The sequence below is a fragment of the Pan troglodytes genome, chromosome 10, assembly GCF_028858775.2.
Source record: "Pan troglodytes isolate AG18354 chromosome 10, NHGRI_mPanTro3-v2.0_pri, whole genome shotgun sequence".
NCBI lineage: Eukaryota > Metazoa > Chordata > Mammalia > Primates > Hominidae > Pan > Pan troglodytes.
Window position 1 is genome coordinate 59,358,937 of NC_072408.2, and position 19,707 is coordinate 59,378,643.

The following is a 19,707-nucleotide window of genomic DNA, read 5'->3' on the forward strand; positions in this document are numbered from 1 at the left end:
TCTCAGTAACTACTTTGTGTGGTGTGTGTTCAACTCACAGAGTTAAACCTCCCTTTAGAAGGATCAGTTTTGAAACACTCTTTTTGTGGAATTTCCAAGTGGAGATTTCAAGAGATTTGAGGCCAATCTTAGAAATGGCAATATCCTCGTTTAAAAACTAGACAGAATCATTCTCAGAAACTACTTTGTACTGGATGTGTTCAACTTACAGAGTTTAACCTTTCTTTTCATAGAGCAGTTTGGAAACACTCTGTTTGTTAAGTCTGCAAGTGGATATTTAGACCTCTTTGTGGCCTTCGTTGGAAACGGGATTTCTTCATATACTGCAAGAAAGAAGAATTCTCAGTAACTTCTTTGTGTGGTGTGTGTTCAACTCACAGAGTTAAACCTTCTTTTAGAAAGATCAGTTTTGAAACACTCTTTTTGTGGAAATTACAAGTGGAGATTTCCAGCGATTTGAGGGCAATCTTAGAAATTGAAATAACCCCGTTTCAAAACTACACAGAATCATTCTCAGAAACTACTTTGTAATGGGTGTGTTCAACTCACAGAGTTTAACCTTTCTTTTCATAGAGCAGTTTGGAAACACTCTGTTTGTTAAGTCTGCAAGTGGATATTTAGACCTCTTTGTGGCCTTCGTTGGAAACGGGATTTCTTCATATACTGCAAGAAAGAAGAATTCTCAGTAACTACTTTGTGTGGTGTGTGTTCAACTCACAGAGTTAAACCTCCCTTTAGAAGGATCAGTTTTGAAACACTCTTTTTGTGGAATTTCCAGGTGGAGATTTCAAGAGATTTGAGGCCAATCTTAGAAATGGCAATATCTTCGTTTAATAACTAGACAGAATCATTCTCAGAAACTACTTTGTACTGGATGTGTTCAACTCACAGAGTTTAACCTTTCTTTTCATAGAGCAGTTTGGAAACACTCTGTTTGTTAAGTCTGCAAGTGGATATTTAGACCTCTTTGTGGCCTTCGTTGGAAACGGGATTTCTTCATATACTGCAAGAAAGAAGAATTCTCAGTAACTTCTTTGTGTGGTGTGTGTTCAACTCACAGAGTTAAACCTTCCTTTAGAAAGATCAGTTTTGAAACACTCTTTTTGTGGAAATTGCAAGTGGAGATTTCCAGCGATTTGAGGGCAATCTTAGAAATTGAACTAACCCCGTTTCAAAACTACACAGAATCATTCTCAGAAACTACTTTGTAATGGGTGTGTTCAACTCACAGAGTTTAACCTTTCTTTTCATAGAGCAGTTTGGAAACACTCTGTTTGTTAAGTCTGCAAGTGGATATTTAGACCTGGTTGAGGCCTTCGTTGGAAACGGGATTTCTTCATTGAATGCTAGACAGAAGAATTCTCAGCAACTTCTTTGCGTTGCGTGTATTCAACTAACAGAGTTGAACGTTCCTTAAGACAGAGCAGTTTTGAAACACTCTTTTTGTGGAATTTCCAAGTGGAGATTTCAAGAGATTTGAGGCCAATCTTAGAAATGGCAATATCCTCGTTTAAAAACTAGACAGAATCATTCTCAGAAACTACTTTGTACTGGATGTGTTCAACTCACAGAGTTTAACCTTTCTTTTCATAGAGCAGTTTGGAAACACTCTGTTTGTTAAGTCTGCAAGTGGATATTTAGACCTGGTTGAGGCCTTCGTTGGAAACGGGATTTCTTCATTGAATGCTAGACAGAAGAATTCTCAGCAACTACTTTGTGTTGCGTGTATTCAACTCACAGAGTTGAACGTTCCTTAAGACAGAGCAGTTTTGAAACACCCTTTTTGTGGAATTTGCAAGTGGAGATTTCAAGAGATTTGAGGCCAATCTTAGAAATGGCAATATCCTCGTTTAAAAACTAGACAGAATCATTCTCAGAAACTACTTTGTACTGGATGTGTTCAACTCACAGGGTTTAACCTTTCTTTTCATAGAGCAGTTTGGAAACACTCTGTTTGTTAAGTCTGCAAGTGGATATTTAGACCTCTTTGTGGCCTTCGTTGGAAACGGGATTTCTTCATATACTGCAAGAAAGAAGAATTCTCAGTAGCTAATTTGTGTGGTGTGTGTTCAACTCACAGAGTTAAACCTCCCTTTAGAAGGATCAGTTTTGAAACACTCTTTTTGTCGAATTTCCAAGTGGATATTTCAAGAGATTTGAGGCCAATCTTAGAAATGGCAATATCCTCGTTTAAAAACTAGACAGAATCATTCTCAGAAACTACTTTGTACTGGATGTGTTCAACTCACAGAGTTTAACCTTTCTTTTCATAGAGCTGTTTGAAACACTCTGTTTGTTAAGTCTGCAAGTGGATATTTAGACCTCTTTGTGGCCTTCGTTGGAAACGGGATTTCTTCATATACTGCAAGAAAGAAGAATTCTCAGTAACTTCTTTGTGTGGTGTGTGTTCAACTCACAGAGTTAAACCTTCCTTTAGAAAGATCAGTTTTGAAACACTCTTTTTGTGGAAATTGCAAGTGGAGATTCCCAGCGATTTGAGGGCAATCTCAGAAATTGAAATAACCCCGTTTCAAAACTACACAGAATCATTCTCAGAAACTACTTTGTAATGGGTGTGTTCAACTCACAGAGTTTAACCTTTCTTTTCATAGAGCAGTTTGGAAACACTCTGTTTGTTAAGTCTGCAAGTGGATATTTAGACCTCTTTGTGGCCTTCGTTGGAAACGGGATTTCTTCATATACTGCAAGAAAGAAGAATTCTCAGTAACTACTTTGTGTGGTGTGTGTTCAACTCACAGAGTTAAACCTCCCTTTAGAAGGATCAGTTTTGAAACACTCTTTTTGTGGAATTTCCAGGTGGAGATTTCAAGAGATTTGAGGCCAATCTTAGAAATGGCAATATCTTCGTTTAATAACTAGACAGAATCATTCTCAGAAACTACTTTGTACTGGATGTGTTCAACTCACAGAGTTTAACCTTTCTTTTCATAGAGCAGTTTGGAAACACTCTGTTTGTTAAGTCTGCAAGTGGATATTTAGACCTCTTTGTGGCCTTCGTTGGAAACGGGATTTCTTCATATACTGCAAGAAAGAAGAATTCTCAGTAACTTCTTTGTGTGGTGTGTGTTCAACTCACAGAGTTAAACCTTCCTTTAGAAAGATCAGTTTTGAAACACTCTTTTTGTGGAAATTGCAAGTGGAGATTTCCAGCGATTTGAGGGCAATCTTAGAAATTGAACTAACCCCGTTTCAAAACTACACAGAATCATTCTCAGAAACTACTTTGTAATGGGTGTGTTCAACTCACAGAGTTTAACCTTTCTTTTCATAGAGCAGTTTGGAAACACTCTGTTTGTTAAGTCTGCAAGTGGATATTTAGACCTGGTTGAGGCCTTCGTTGGAAACGGGATTTCTTCATTGAATGCTAGACAGAAGAATTCTCAGCAACTTCTTTGCGTTGCGTGTATTCAACTAACAGAGTTGAACGTTCCTTAAGACAGAGCAGTTTTGAAACACTCTTTTTGTGGAATTTCCAAGTGGAGATTTCAAGAGATTTGAGGCCAATCTTAGAAATGGCAATATCCTCGTTTAAAAACTAGACAGAATCATTCTCAGAAACTACTTTGTACTGGATGTGTTCAACTCACAGAGTTTAACCTTTCTTTTCATAGAGCATTTTGGAAACACTCTGTTTGTTAAGTCTGCAAGTGGATATTTAGACCTCTTTGTGGCCTTCGTTGGAAACGGGATTTCTTCATATACTGCAAGAAAGAAGAATTCTCAGTAACTTCTTTGTGTGGTGTGTGTTCAACTCACAGAGTTAAACCTTCCTTTAGAAAGATCAGTTTTGAAACACTCTTTTTGTGGAAATTGCAAGTGGAGATTTCCAGCGATTTGAGGGCAATCTTAGAAATGGAAATAACCCCGTTTCAAAACTACACAGAATCATTCTCAGAAACTACTTTGTAATGGGTGTGTTCAACTCACAGAGTTTAACCTTTCTTTTCATAGAGCAGTTTGGAAACACTCTGTTTGTTAAGTCTGCAAGTGGATATTTAGACCTCTTTGTGGCATTCGTTGGAAACGGGATTTCTCCATATACTGCAAGAAAGAAGAATTCTCAGTAACTACTTTGTGTGGTGTGTGTTCAACTCACAGAGTTAAACCTCCCTTTAGAAGGATCAGTTTTGAAGCACTCTTTTTGTGGAATTTCCAAGTGGAGATTTCAAGAGATTTGAGGCCAATCTTTAAATGGCAATTTGGAAACACTCTGTTTGTTAAGTCTGCAAGTGGATATTTAGACCTCTTTGTGGCCTTCGTTGGAAACGGGATTTCTTCATTGAATACTAGACAGAAGAATTATCAGTAACTTCTTTGCGTTGTGTGTATTTAACTCACAGAGTTGAACGTTCCTTAAGACAGAGCAGTTTTGAAACACCCTTTTTGTGGAATTTGCAAGTGGGGATTTCAATAGACTTGGGGCCAATCTTAGAAATGGCAATATCCTCGTTTAAAAACTAGACAGAATCATTCTCAGAAAGTACTTTGTACTGGATGTGTTCAACTCACACAGTTTAACCTTTCTTTTCATAGAGAAGTTTGGAAACACTCTGTTTGTTAAGTCTGCAAGTGGATATTCAGACCTCTTTGTGGCCTTCGTTGGAAATGGGATTTCTTCATATACTGCAAGAAAGAAGAATTCTCAGTAACTACTTTGTGTGGTGTGTGTTCAACTCACAGAGGTAACTTCTTTGTGTGGTGTGTGCTCAACTCACAGAGTTAAACCTTCCTTTAGAAAGATCAGTTTTGAAACACTCTTTTTGTGGAAATTGCAAGTGGAGAATTCCAGCGATTTGAGGGCAAATTGAAATAACCCCGTTTCAAAACTACACAGAATCATTCTCAGAAACTACTTTGTAATGGGTGTGTTCAACTCACAGAGTTTAACCTTTCTTTTCATAGAGCAGTTTGGAAACACTCTGTTTGATAAGTCTGCAAGTGGATATTTAGACCTCTTTGTGGCCTTCGTTGGAAACGGGATTTCTTCATATACTGCAAGAAAGAAGAATTCTCAGTAACTACTTTGTGTGGTGTGTGTTCAACTCACAGAGTTAAATCTCCCTTTAGAAGGATCAGTTTTGAAACACTCTTTTTGTGGAATTTCCAAGTGGAGATTTCAAGTGATTTGAGGCCAATCTTAGAAATGGCAATATCCTCGTTTAATTACTAGACAGAATCATTCTCAGAAACTACTTTGTACTGGATGTGTTCAACTCACAGAGTTTAACCTTTCTTTTCATAGAGCAGTTTGGAAACACTCTGTTTGTTAAGTCTGCAAGTGGATATTTAGACCTCTTTGTGGCCTTCGTTGGAAACGGGTTTTCTTCATATACTGCAAGAAAGAAGAATTCTCAGTAACTTCTTTGTGTGGTGTGTGTTCAACTCACAGAGTTAAACCTTCTTTTAGAAAGATCAGTTTTGAAACACTCTTTTTGTGGAAATTGCAAGTGGAGATTTCCAGCGATTTGAGGGCAATCTTAGAAATTGAAATAACCCCGTTTCAAAACTACACAGAATCATTCTCAGAAACTACTTTGTAATGGGTGTGTTCAACTCACAGAGTTTAACCTTTCTTTTCATAGAGCAGTTTGGAAACACTCTGTTTGTTAAGTCTGCATGTGGATGTTTAGACCTGGTTGAGGCCTTCGTTGGAAACGGGATTTCTTCATTGAATGCTAGACAGAAGAATTCTCAGTAACTTCTTTGCGTTGTGTGTATTCAACTCACAGAGTTGAACGTTCCTTAAGACAGAGCAGTTTTGAAACACCCTTTTTGTGGAATTTGAAAGTGGAGAATTCAAGAGATTTGAGGCCAATCTTAGAAATGGCAATATCCTCTTTTAAAAACTAGACAGAATCATTCTCAGAAACTACTTTGTACTGGATGTGTTCAACTCACAGAGTTTAACCTTTCTTTTCATAGAGCAGTTTGGAAACACTCTGTTTGTTAAGTCTGCAAGTGGATATTTAGACCTCTTTGTGGCCTTCGTTGGAAACGGGATTTCTTCATATACTGCAAGAAAGAAGAATTCTCAGTAACTACTTTGTGTGGTGTGTGTTCAACTCACAGAGTTAAACCTCCCTTTAGAAGGATCAGTTTTGAAACACTCTTTTTGTGGAATTTCCAAGTGGAGATTTCAAGAGATTTGAGGCCAATCTTAGAAATGGCAATATCCTCGTTTAAAAACTAGACAGAATCATTCTCAGAAACTACTTTGTACTGGATGTGTTCAACTCACAGAGTTTAACCTTTCTTTTCATAGAGCAGTTTGGAAACACTCTGTTTGTTAAGTCTGCAAGTGGATATTTAGACCTCTTTGTGGCCTTCGTTGGAAACGGGATTTCTTCCTATACTGCAAGAAAGAAGAATTCTCAGTAACTTCTTTGTGTGGTGTGTGTTCAACTCACAGAGTTAAACTTTCCTTTAGAAAGATCAGTTTTGAAACACTCTTTTTGTGGAAATTGCAAGTGGAGATTTCCAGCGATTTGAGGGCAATCTTAGAAATGGAAATAACCGCGTTTCAAAACTACACAGAATCATTCTCAGAAACTACTTTGTAATGGGTGTGTTCAACTCACAGAGTTTAACCTTTCTTTTCATAGAGCAGTTTGGAAACACTCTGTTTGTTAAGTCTGCAAGTGGATATTTAGACCTGGTTGAGGCCTTCGTTGGAAACGGGATTTCTTCATATACTGCAAGAAAGAAGAATTCTCAGTAACTACTTTGTGTGGTGTGTGTTCAACTCACAGAGTTAAACCTCCCTTTAGAAGGATCAGTTTTGAAACACTCTTTTTGTGGAATTTCCAGGTGGAGATTTCAAGAGATTTGAGGCCAATCTTAGAAATGGCAATATCTTCGTTTAATAACTAGACAGAATCATTCTCAGAAACTTCTTTGTACTGGATGTGTTCAACTCACAGAGTTTAACCTTTCTTTTCATAGAGCAGTTTGGAAACACTCTGTTTGTTAAGTCTGCAAGTGGATATTTAGACCTCTTTGTGGCCTTCGTTGGAAACGGGATTTCTTCATATACTGCAAGAAAGAAGAATTCTCAGTAACTTCTTTGTGTGGTGTGTGTTCAACTCACAGAGTTAAACCTTCCTTTAGAAAGATCAGTTTTGAAACACTCTTTTTGTGGAAATTGCAAGTGGAGATTTCCAGCGATTTGAGGGCAATCTTAGAAATTGAACTAACCCCGTTTCAAAACTACACAGAATCATTCTCAGAAACTACTTTGTAATGGGTGTGTTCAACTCACAGAGTTTAACCTTTCTTTTCATAGAGCAGTTTGGAAAAACTCTGTTTGTTAAGTCTGCAAGTGGATATTTAGACCTGGTTGAGGCCTTCGTTGGAAACGGGATTTCTTCATTGAATGCTAGACAGAAGAATTCTCAGCAACTTCTTTGCGTTGCGTGTATTCAACTAACAGAGTTGAACGTTCCTTAAGACAGAGCAGTTTTGAAACACTCTTTTTGTGGAATTTCCAAGTGGAGATTTCAAGAGATTTGAGGCCAATCTTAGAAATGGCAATATCCTCGTTTAAAAACTAGACAGAATCATTCTCAGAAACTACTTTGTACTGGATGTGTTCAACTCACAGAGTTTAACCTTTCTTTTCATAGAGCAGTTTGGAAACACTCTGTTTGTTAAGTCTGCAAGTGGATATTTAGACCTCTTTGTGGCCTTCGTTGGAAACGGGATTTCTTCATATACTGGAAGAAAGAAGAATTCTCAGTAACTTCTTTGTGTGGTGTGTGTTCAACTCACAGAGTTAAACCTTCCTTTAGAAAGATCAGTTTTGAAACACTCTTTTTGTGGAAATTGCAAGTGGAGATTTCCAGCGATTTGAGGGCAATCTTAGAAATGGAAATAACCCCGTTTCAAAACTACACAGAATCATTCTCAGAAACTACTTTGTAATGGGTGTGTTCAACTCACAGAGTTTAACCTTTCTTTTCATAGAGCAGTTTGGAAACACTCTGTTTGTTAAGTCTGCAAGTGGATATTTAGACCTCTTTGTGGCATTCGTTGGATACGGGATTTCTCCATATACTGCAAGAAAGAAGAATTCTCAGTAACTACTTTGTGTGGTGTGTGTTCAACTCACAGAGTTAAACCTCCCTTTAGAAGGATCAGTTTTGAAGCACTCTTTTTGTGGAATTTCCAAGTGGAGATTTCAAGAGATTTGAGGCCAATCTTTAAATGGCAATTTGGAAACACTCTGTTTGTTAAGTCTGCAAGTGGATATTTAGACCTCTTTGTGGCCTTCGTTGGAAACGGGATTTCTTCATTGAATACTAGACAGAAGAATTATCAGTAACTTCTTTGCGTTGTGTGTATTTAACTCACAGAGTTGAACGTTCCTTAAGACAGAGCAGTTTTGAAACACCCTTTTTGTGGAATTTGCAAGTGGGGATTTCAATAGACTTGGGGCCAATCTTAGAAATGGCAATATCCTCGTTTAAAAATTAGACAGAATCATTCTCAGAAAGTACTTTGTACTGGATGTGTTCAACTCACACAGTTTAACCTTTCTTTTCATAGAGAAGTTTGGAAACACTCTGTTTGTTAAGTCTGCAAGTGGATATTCAGACCTCTTTGTGGCCTTCGTTGGAAATGGGATTTCTTAATATACTGCAAGAAAGAAGATTTCTCAGTAACTACTTTGTGTGGTGTGTGTTCAACTCAAAGAGGTAACTTCTTTGTGTGGTGTGTGCTCAACTCACAGAGTTAAACCTTCCTTTAGAAAGATCAGTTTTGAAACACTCTTTTTGTGGAAATTGCAAGTGGAGAATTCCAGCGATTTGAGGGCAAATTGAAATAACCCCGTTTCAAAACTACACAGAATCATTCTCAGAAACTACTTTGTAATGGGTGTGTTCAACTCACAGAGTTTAACCTTTCTTTTCATAGAGCAGTTTGGAAACACTCTGTTTGATAAGTCTGCAAGTGGATATTTAGACCTCTTTGTGGCCTTCGTTGGAAACGGGATTTCTTCATATACTGCAAGAAAGAAGAATTCTCAGTAACTACTTTGTGTGGTGTGTGTTCAACTCACAGAGTTAAATCTCCCTTTAGAAGGATCAGTTTTGAAACACTCTTTTTGTGGAATTTCCAAGTGGAGATTTCAAGTGATTTGAGGCCAATCTTAGAAATGGCAATATCCTCGTTTAATAACTAGACAGAATCATTCTCAGAAACTACTTTGTACTGGATGTGTTCAACTCACAGAGTTTAACCTTTCTTTTCATAGAGCAGTTTGGAAACACTCTGTTTGTTAAGTCTGCAAGTGGATATTTAGACCTCTTTGTGGCCTTCGTTGGAAACGGGTTTTCTTCATATACTGCAAGAAAGAAGAATTCTCAGTAACTTCTTTGTGTGGTGTGTGTTCAACTCACAGAGTTAAACCTTCTTTTAGAAAGATCAGTTTTGAAACACTCTTTTTGTGGAAATTGCAAGTGGAGATTTCCAGCGATTTGAGGGCAATCTTAGAAATTGAAATAACCCCGTTTCAAAACTACACAGAATCATTCTCAGAAACTACTTTGTAATGGGTGTGTTCAACTCACAGAGTTTAACCTTTCTTTTCATAGAGCAGTTTGGAAACACTCTGTTTGTTAAGTCTGCATGTGGATGTTTAGACCTGGTTGAGGCCTTCGTTGGAAACGGGATTTCTTCATTGAATGCTAGACAGAAGAATTCTCAGTAACTTCTTTGCGTTGTGTGTATTCAACTCACAGAGTTGAACGTTCCTTAAGACAGAGCAGTTTTGAAACACCCTTTTTGTGGAATTTGAAAGTGGAGAATTCAAGAGATTTGAGGCCAATCTTAGAAATGGCAATATCCTCTTTTAAAAACTAGACAGAATCATTCTCAGAAACTACTTTGTACTGGATGTGTTCAACTCACAGAGTTTAACCTTTCTTTTCATAGACCAGTTTGGAAACACTCTGTTTGTTAAGTCTGCAAGTGGATATTTAGACCTCTTTGTGGCCTTCGTTGGAAACGGGATTTCTTCATATACTGCAAGAAAGAAGAATTCTCAGTAACTACTTTGTGTGGTGTGTGTTCAACTCACAGAGTTAAACCTCCCTTTAGAAGGATCAGTTTTGAAACACTCTTTTTGTGGAATTTCCAAGTGGAGATTTCAAGAGATTTGAGGCCAATCTTAGAAATGGCAATATCCTCGTTTAAAAACTAGACAGAATCATTCTCAGAAACTACTTTGTACTGGATGTGTTCAACTCACAGAGTTTAACCTTTCTTCTCATAGAGCAGTTTGGAAACACTCTGTTTGTTAAGTCTGCAAGTGGATATTTAGACCTCTTTGTGGCCTTCGTTGGAAACGGGATTTCTTCCTATACTGCAAGAAAGAAGAATTCTCAGTAACTTCTTTGTGTGGTGTGTGTTCAACTCACAGAGTTAAACTTTCCTTTAGAAAGATCAGTTTTGAAACACTCTTTTTGTGGAAATTGCAAGTGGAGATTTCCAGCGATTTGAGGGCAATCTTAGAAATGGAAATAACCGCGTTTCAAAACTACACAGAATCATTCTCAGAAACTACTTTGTAATGGGTGTGTTCAACTCACAGAATTTAACCTTTCTTTTCATAGAGCAGTTTGGAAACACTCTGTTTGTTAAGTCTGCAAGTGGTTATTTAGACCTTGTTGAGGCCTTCGTTGGAAACGGGATTTCTTCATTGAATGCTAGACAGAAGAATTCTCAGCAACTACTTTGCGTTGCGTGTATTCAACTCACAGAGTTGAACGTTCCTTAAGACAGAGCAGTTTTGAAACACCCTTTTTGTGGAATTTGCAAGTGGAGATTTCAAGAGATTTGAGGCCAATCTTAGACATGGCAATATCCTCGTTTAAAAACTAGACAGAATCATTCTCAGAAACTACTTTGTACTGGATGTGTTCAACTCACAGGGTTTAACCTTTCTTTTCATAGAGCAGTTTGGAAACACTCTGTTTGTTAAGTCTGCAAGTGGATATTTAGACCTCTTTGTGGCCTTCGTTGGAAACGGGATTTCTTCATATACTGCAAGAAAGAAGAATTCTCAGTAGCTAATTTGTGTGGTGTGTGTTCAACTCACAGAGTTAAACCTCCCTTTAGAAGGATCAGTATTGAAACACTCTTTTTGTCGAATTTCCAAGTGGAGATTTCAAGAGATTTGAGGCCAATCTTAGAAATGGCAATATCCTCGTTTAAAAACTAGACAGAATCATTCTCAGAAACTACTTTGTACTGGATGTGTTCAACTCACAGAGTTTAACCTTTCTTTTCATAGAGCTGTTTGAAACACTCTGTTTGTTAAGTCTGCAAGTGGATATTTAGACCTCTTTGTGGCCTTCGTTGGAAACGGGATTTCTTCATATACTGCAAGAAAGAAGAATTCTCAGTAACTTCTTTGTGTGGTGTGTGTTCAACTCACAGAGTTAAACCTTCCTTTAGAAAGATCAGTTTTGAAACACTCTTTTTGTGGAAATTGCAAGTGGAGATTCCCAGCGATTTGAGGGCAATCTCAGAAATTGAAATAACCCCGTTTCAAAACTACACAGAATCATTCTCAGAAACTACTTTGTAATGGGTGTGTTCAACTCACAGAGTTTAACCTTTCTTTTCATAGAGCAGTTTGGAAACACTCTGTTTGTTAAGTCTGCAAGTGGATATTTAGACCTCTTTGTGGCCTTCGTTGGAAACGGGATTTCTTCATATACTGCAAGAAAGAAGAATTCTCAGTAACTACTTTGTGTGGTGTGTGTTCAACTCACAGAGTTAAACCTCCCTTTAGAAGGATCAGTTTTGAAACACTCTTTTTGTGGAATTTCCAAGTGGAGATTTCAAGAGATTTGAGGCCAATCTTATAAATGGCAATATCCTCGTTTAAAAACTAGACAGAATCATTCTCAGAAACTACTTTGTACTGGATGTGTTCAACTTACAGAGTTTAACCTTTCTTTTCATAGAGCAGTTTGGAAACACTCTGTTTGTTAAGTCTGCAAGTGGATATTTAGACCTCTTTGTGGCCTTCGTTGGAAACGGGATTTCTTCATATACTGCAAGAAAGAAGAATTCTCAGTAACTTCTTTGTGTGGTGTGTGTTCAACACACAGAGTTAAACCTTCTTTTAGAAAGATCAGTTTTGAAACACTCTTTTTGTGGAAATTGCAAGTGGAGATTTCCAGCGATTTGAGGGCAATCTTAGAAATTGAACTAACCCCGTTTCAAAACTACACAGAATCATTCTCAGAAACTACTTTGTAATGGGTGTGTTCAACTCACAGAGTTTAACCTTTCTTTTCATAGAGCAGTTTGGAAACACTCTGTTTGTTAAGTCTGCAAGTGGATATTTAGACCTCTTTGTGGCCTTCGTTGGAAACGGGATTTCTTCATATACTGCAAGAAAGAAGAATTCTCAGTAACTACTTTGTGTGGTGTGTGTTCAACTCACAGAGTTAAATCACCCTTTAGAAGGATCAGTTTTGAAACACTCTTTTTGTGGAATTTCCAAGTGGAGATTTCAAGAGATTTGAGGCCAATCTTAGAAATGGCAATATCCTCGTTTAATAACTAGACAGAATCATTCTCAGAAACTACTTTGTACTGGATGTGTTCAACTCACAGAGTTTAACCTTTCTTTTCATAGAGCAGTTTGGAAACACTCAGTTTGTTAAGTCTGCAAGTGGATATTTAGACCTCTTTGTGGCCTTCGTTGGAAACGGGATTTCTTCATATACTGCAAGAAAGAAGAATTCTCAGTAACTTCTTTGTGTGGTGTGTGTTCAACTCACAGAGTTAAACCTTCCTTTAGAAAGATCAGTTTTGAAACACTCTTTTTGTGGAAATTGCAAGTGGAGATTTCCAGCGATTTGTGGGCAATCTTAGAAATTGAACTAACCCCGTTTCAAAACTACACAGAATCATTCTCAGAAACTACTTTGTAATGGGTGTGTTCAACTCACAGAGTTTAACCTTTCTTTTCATAGAGCAGTTTGGAAACACTCTGTTTGTTAAGTCTGCAAGTGGATATTTAGACCTGGTTGAGGCCTTCGTTGGAAACGGGATTTCTTCATTGAATGCTAGACAGAAGAATTCTCAGCAACTTCTTTGCGTTGCGTGTATTCAACTAACAGAGTTGAACGTTCCTTAAGACAGAGCAGTTTTGAAACACTCTTTTTGTGGAATTTCCAAGTGGAGATTTCAAGAGATTTGAGGCCAATCTTAGAAATGGCAATATCCTCGTTTAAAAACTAGACAGAATCATTCTCAGAAACTACTTTGTACTGGATGTGTTCAACTCACAGAGTTTAACCTTTCTTTTCATAGAGCAGTTTGGAAACACTCTGTTTGTTAAGTCTGCAAGTGGATATTTAGACCTCTTTGTGGCCTTCGTTGGAAACGGGATTTCTTCCTATACTGCAATAAAGAAGAATTCTCAGTAAATTCTTTGTGTGGTGTGTGTTCAACTCACAGAGTTAAACCTTCCTTTAGAAAGATCAGTTTTGAAACACTCTTTTTGTGGAAATTGCAAGTGGAGATTTCCAGCGATTTGAGGGCAAATTGAAATAACCCCGTTTCAAAACTACACAGAATCATTCTCAGAAACTACTTTGTAATGGGTGTGTTCAACTCACAGAGTTTAACCTTTCTTTTCATAGAGCAGTTTGGAAACACTCTGTTTGTTAAGTCTGCAAGTGGATATTTAGACCTGGTTGAGGCCTTCGTTGGAAACGGGATTTCTTCATTGAATGCTAGACAGAAGAATTCTCAGTAACTTCTTTGCGTTGCGTGTATTCAACTAACAGAGTTGAACGTTCCTTAAGACAGAGCAGTTTTGAAACACCCTTTTTGTGGAATTTGCAAGTGGAGATTTCAAGAGATTTGAGGCCAATCTTAGAAATGGCAATATCCTCGTTTAAAAACTAGACAGAATCATTCTCAGAAACTACTTTGTACTGGATGTGTTCAACTCACAGGGTTTAACCTTTCTTTTCATAGAGCAGTTTGGAAACACTCTGTTTGTTAAGTCTGCAAGTGGATATTTAGACCTCTTTGTGGCCTTCGTTGGAAACGGGTTTTCTTCATATACTGCAAGAAAGAAGAATTCTCAGTAACTTCTTTGTGTGGTGTGTGTTCAACTCACAGAGTTAAACCTTCTTTTAGAAAGATCAGTTTTGAAACACTCTTTTTGTGGAAATTGCAAGTGGAGATTTCCAGCGATTTGAGGGCAATCTTAGAAATTGAAATAACCCCGTTTCAAAACTACACAGAATCATTCTCAGAAACTACTTTGTAATGGGTGTGTTCAACTCACAGAGTTTAACCTTTCTTTTCATAGAGCAGTTTGGAAACACTCTGTTTGTTAAGTCTGCATGTGGATATTTAGACCTCTTTATGGCCTTCGTTGGAAACGGGATTTCTTCATATACTGCAAGAAAGAAGAATTCTCAGTAACTTCTTTGTGTGGTGTGTGTTCAACTCACAGAGTTAAACCTTCCTTTAGAAAGATCAGTTTTGAAACACTTTTTTGTGGAAATTGCAAGTGGAGATTTCCAGCGATTTGAGGGCAAATTGAAATAACCCCGTTTCAAAACTACACAGAATCATTCTCAGAAACTACTTTGTAATGGGTGTGTTCAACTCACAGAGTTTAACCTTTCTTTTCATAGAGCAGTTTGGAAACACTCTGTTTGTTAAGTCTGCAAGTGGATATTTAGACCTGGTTGAGGCCTTCGTTGGAAACGGGATTTCTTCATTGAATGCTAGACAGAAGAATTCTCAGTAACTTCTTTGCGTTGTGTGTATTCAACTCACAGAGTTGAACGTTCCTTAAGACAGAGCAGTTTTGAAACACCCTTTTTGTGGAATTTGCAAGTAGAGAATTCAAGAGATTTGAGGCCAATCTTAGAAATGGCAATATCCTCGTTTAAAAACTAGACAGAATCATTCTCAGAAACTACTTTGTACTGGATGTGTTCAACTTACAGAGTTTAACCTTTCTTTTCATAGAGCAGTTTGGAAACACTCTGTTTGTTAAGTCTGCAAGTGGATATTTAGACCTCTTTGTGGCCTTCGTTGGAAACGGGATTTCTTCATATACTGCAAGAAAGAAGAATTCTCAGTAACTACTTTGTGTGGTGTGTGTTCAACTCACAGAGTTAAACCTTCCTTTAGAAAGATCAGTTTTGAAACACTCTTTTTGTGGAAATTGCAAGTGGAGATTTGCAGCGATTTGAGGGCAAATTGAAATAACCCCGTTTCAAAACTACACGGAATCATTCTCAGAAACTACTTTGTAATGGGTGTGTTCAACTCACAGAGTTTAACCTTTCTTTTCATAGAGCAGTTTGGAAACACTCTGTTTGTTAAGTCTGCATGTGGATATTTAGACCTCTTTGTGGCCTTCGTTGGAAACGGGATTTCTTCATATACTGCAAGAAAGAAGAATTCTCAGTAACTACTTTGTGTGGTGTGTGTTCAACTCACAGAGTTAAACCTCCCTTTAGAAGGATCAGTTTTGAAACACTCTTTTTGTCGAATTTCCAAGTGGAGATTTCAAGAGATTTGGGGCCAATCTTAGAAATGGCAATATCCTCGTTTAAAAACTAGACAGAATCATTCTCAGAAACTACTTTGTACTGGATGTGTTCAACTCACAGAGTTTAACCTTTCTTTTCATAGAGCAGTTTGGAAACACTCTGTTTGTTAAGTCTGCAAGTGGATATTTAGACCTCTTTGTGGCCTTCGTTGGAAACGGGATTTCTTCATATACTGCAAGAAAGAAGAATTCTCAGTAACTTCTTTGTGTGGTGTGTGTTCAACTCACAGAGTTAAACCTTCCTTTAGAAAGATCAGTTTTGAAACACTCTTTTTGTGGAAATTGCAAGTGGAGATTTCCAGCGATTTGAGGGCAATCTTAGAAATTGAAATAACCCCGTTTCAAAACTACACAGAATCATTCTCAGAAACTACTTTGTAATGGGTGTGTTCAACTCACAGAGTTTAACCTTTCTTTTCATAGAGCAGTTTGGAAACACTCAGTTTGTTAAGTCTGCAAGTGGATATTTAGACCTCTTTGTGGCCTTCGTTGGAAACGGGATTTCTTCATATACTGCAAGAAAGAAGAATTCTCAGTAACTACTTTGTGTGGTGTGTGTTCAACTCACAGAGTTAAACCTCCCTTTAGAAGGATCAGTTTTGAAACACTCTTTTTGTGGAATTTCCAAGTGGAGATTTCAAGAGATTTGAGGCCAATCTTAGAAATGGCAATATCCTCGTTTAAAAACTAGACAGAATCATTCTCAGAAACTACTTTGTACTGGATGTGTTCAACTCACAGAGTTTAACCTTTCTTTTCATAGAGCAGTTTGGAAACACTCTGTTTGTTAAGTCTGCAAGTGGATATTTAGACCTCTTTGTGGCCTTCGTTGGAAACGGGATTTCTTCCTATACTGCAAGAAAGAAGAATTCTCAGTAACTTCTTTGTGTGGTGTGTGTTCAACTCACAGAGTTAAACCTTCCTTTAGAAAGATCAGTTTTGAAACACTCTTTTTGTGGAAATTGCAAGTGGAGATTTCCAGCGATTTGAGGGCAATCTTAGAAATGGAAATAACCCAGTTTCAAAACTACACAGAATCATTCTCAGAAACTACTTTGTAATGGGTGTGTTCAACTCACAGAGTTTAACCTTTCTTTTCATAGAGCAGTTTGGAAACACTCTGTTTGTTAAGTCTGCAAGTGGATATTTAGACCTGGTTGAGGCCTTCGTTGGAAACGGGATTTCTTCATTGAATGCTAGACAGAAGAATTCTCAGTAACTTCTTTGCGTTGTGTGTATTCAACTCAGAGAGTTGAACGTTACTTAAGACAGAGCAGTTTTGAAACACCCTTTTTGTGGAATTTGCAAGTGGAGAATTCAAGAGATTTGAGGCCAATCTTAGAAATGGCAATATCCTCGTTTAAAAACTAGACAGAATCATTCTCAGAAACTACTTTGTACTGGATGTGTTCAACTCACAGAGTTTAACCTTTCTTTTCATAGAGCAGTTTGGAAACACTCTGCTTGTTAAGTCTGCAAGTGGATATTTAGACCTCTTTGTGGCCTTCGTTGGAAACGGGATTTCTTCCTATACTGCAAGAAAGAAGAATTCTCAGTAACTTCTTTGTGTGGTGTGTGTTCAACTCACAGAGTTAAACTTTCCTTTAGAAAGATCAGTTTTGAAACACTCTTTTTGTGGAAATTGCAAGTGGAGATTTCCAGCGATTTGAGGGCAATCTTAGAAATGGAAATAACCGCGTTTCAAAACTACACAGAATCATTCTCAGAAACTACTTTGTAATGGGTGTGTTCAACTCAGAGAGTTTAACCTTTCTTTTCATAGAGCAGTTTGGAAACACTCTGTTTGTTAAGTCTGCAAGTGGATATTTAGACCTGGTTGAGGCCTTCGTTGGAAACGGGATTTCTTCATTGAATGCTAGACAGAAGAATTCTCAGCAACTTCTTTGCGTTGCGTGTATTCAACTCACAGAGTTGAACGTTCCTTAAGACAGAGCAGTTTTGAAACACCCTTTTTGTGGAATTTGCAAGTGGAGATTTCAAGAGATTTGAGGCCAATCTTAGAAATGGCAATATCCTCGTTTAAAAACTAGACAGAATCATTCTCAGAAACTACTTTGTACTGGATGTGTTCAACTCACAGGGTTTAACCTTTCTTTTCATAGAGCAGTTTGGAAACACTCTGTTTGTTAAGTCTGCAAGTGGATATTTAGACCTCTTTGTGGCCTTCGTTGGAAACGGGATTTCTTCATATACTGCAAGAAAGAAGAATTCTCAGTAGCTACTTTGTGTGGTGTGTGTTCAACTCACAGAGTTAAACCTCCCTTTAGAAGGATCAGTTTTGAAACACTCTTTTTGTCGAATTTCCAAGTGGAGATTTCAAGAGATTTGAGGCCAATCTTAGAAATGGCAATATCCTCGTTTAAAAACTAGACAGAATCATTCTCAGAAACTACTTTGTACTGGATGTGTTCAACTCACAGAGTTTAACCTTTCTTTTCATAGAGCTGTTTGAAACACTCTGTTTGTTAAGTCTGCAAGTGGATATTTAGACCTCTTTGTGGCCTTCGTTGGAAACGGGATTTCTTCATATACTGCAAGAAAGAAGAATTCTCAGTAACTTCTTTGTGTGGTGTGTGTTCAACTCACAGAGTTAAACCTTCCTTTACAAAGATCAGTTTTGAAACACTCTTTTTGTGGAAATTGCAAGTGGAGATTTCCAGCGATTTGAGGGCAATCTTAGAAATTGAAATAACCCCGTTTCAAAACTACACAGAATCATTCTCAGAAACTACTTTGTAATGGGTGTGTTCAACTCACAGAGTTTAACCTTTCTTTTCATAGAGCAGTTTGGAAACACTCTGTTTGTTAAGTCTGCAAGTGGATATTTAGACCTCTTTGTGGCCTTCGTTGGAAACGGGATTTCTTCATATACTGCAAGAAAGAAGAATTCTCAGTAATTACTTTGTGTGGTGTGTGTTCAACTCACAGAGTTAAATCTCCCTTTAGAAGGATCAGTTTTGAAACACTCTTTTTGTGGAATTTCCAAGTGGAGATTTCAAGAGATTTGAGGCCAATCTTAGAAATGGCAATATCCTCGTTTAATAACTAGACAGAATCATTCTCAGAAACTACTTTGTACTGGATGTGTTCAACTCACAGAGTTTAACCTTTCTTTTCATAGAGCAGTTTGGAAACACTCAGTTTGTTAAGTCTGCAAGTGGATATTTAGACCTCTTTGTGGCCTTCGTTGGAAACGGGATTTCTTCATATACTGCAAGAAAGAAGAATTCTCAGTAACTTCTTTGTGTGGTGTGTGTTCAACTCACAGAGTTAAACCTTCCTTTAGAAAGATCAGTTTTGAAACACTCTTTTTGTGGAAATTGCAAGTGGAGATTTCCAGCGATTTGTGGGCAATCTTAGAAATTGAACTAACCCCGTTTCAAAACTACACAGAATCATTCTCAGAAACTACTTTGTAATGGGTGTGTTCAACTCACAGAGTTTAACCTTTCTTTTCATAGAGCAGTTTGGAAACACTCTGTTTGTTAAGTCTGCAAGTGCATATTTAGACCTGGTTGAGGCCTTCGTTGGAAACGGGATTTCTTCATTGAATGCGAGACAGAAGAATTCTCAGCAACTTCTTTGCACTGCGTGTATTCAACTCACAGAGTTGAACGTTCCTTAAGACAGAGCAGTTTTGAAACACCCTTTTTGTGGAATTTGCAAGTGGAGATTTCAAGAGATTTGAGGCCAATCTTAGAAATGGCAATATCCTCGTTTAAAAACTAGACAGAATCATTCTCAGAAACTACTTTGTACTGGATGTGTTCAACTCACAGGGTTTAACCTTTCTTTTCATAGAGCAGTTTGGAAACACTCTGTTTGTTAAGTCTGCAAGTGGATATTTAGACCTCTTTGTGGCCTTCGTTGGAAACGGGATTTCTTCATATACTGCAAGAAAGAAGAACTCTCAGTAGCTACTTTGTGTGGTGTGTGTTCAACTCACAGAGTTAAACCTCCCTTTAGAAGGATCAGTTTTGAAACACTCTTTTTGTCGAATTTCCAAGTGGAGATTTCAAGAGATTTGAGGCCAATCTTAGAAATGGCAATATCCTCGTTTA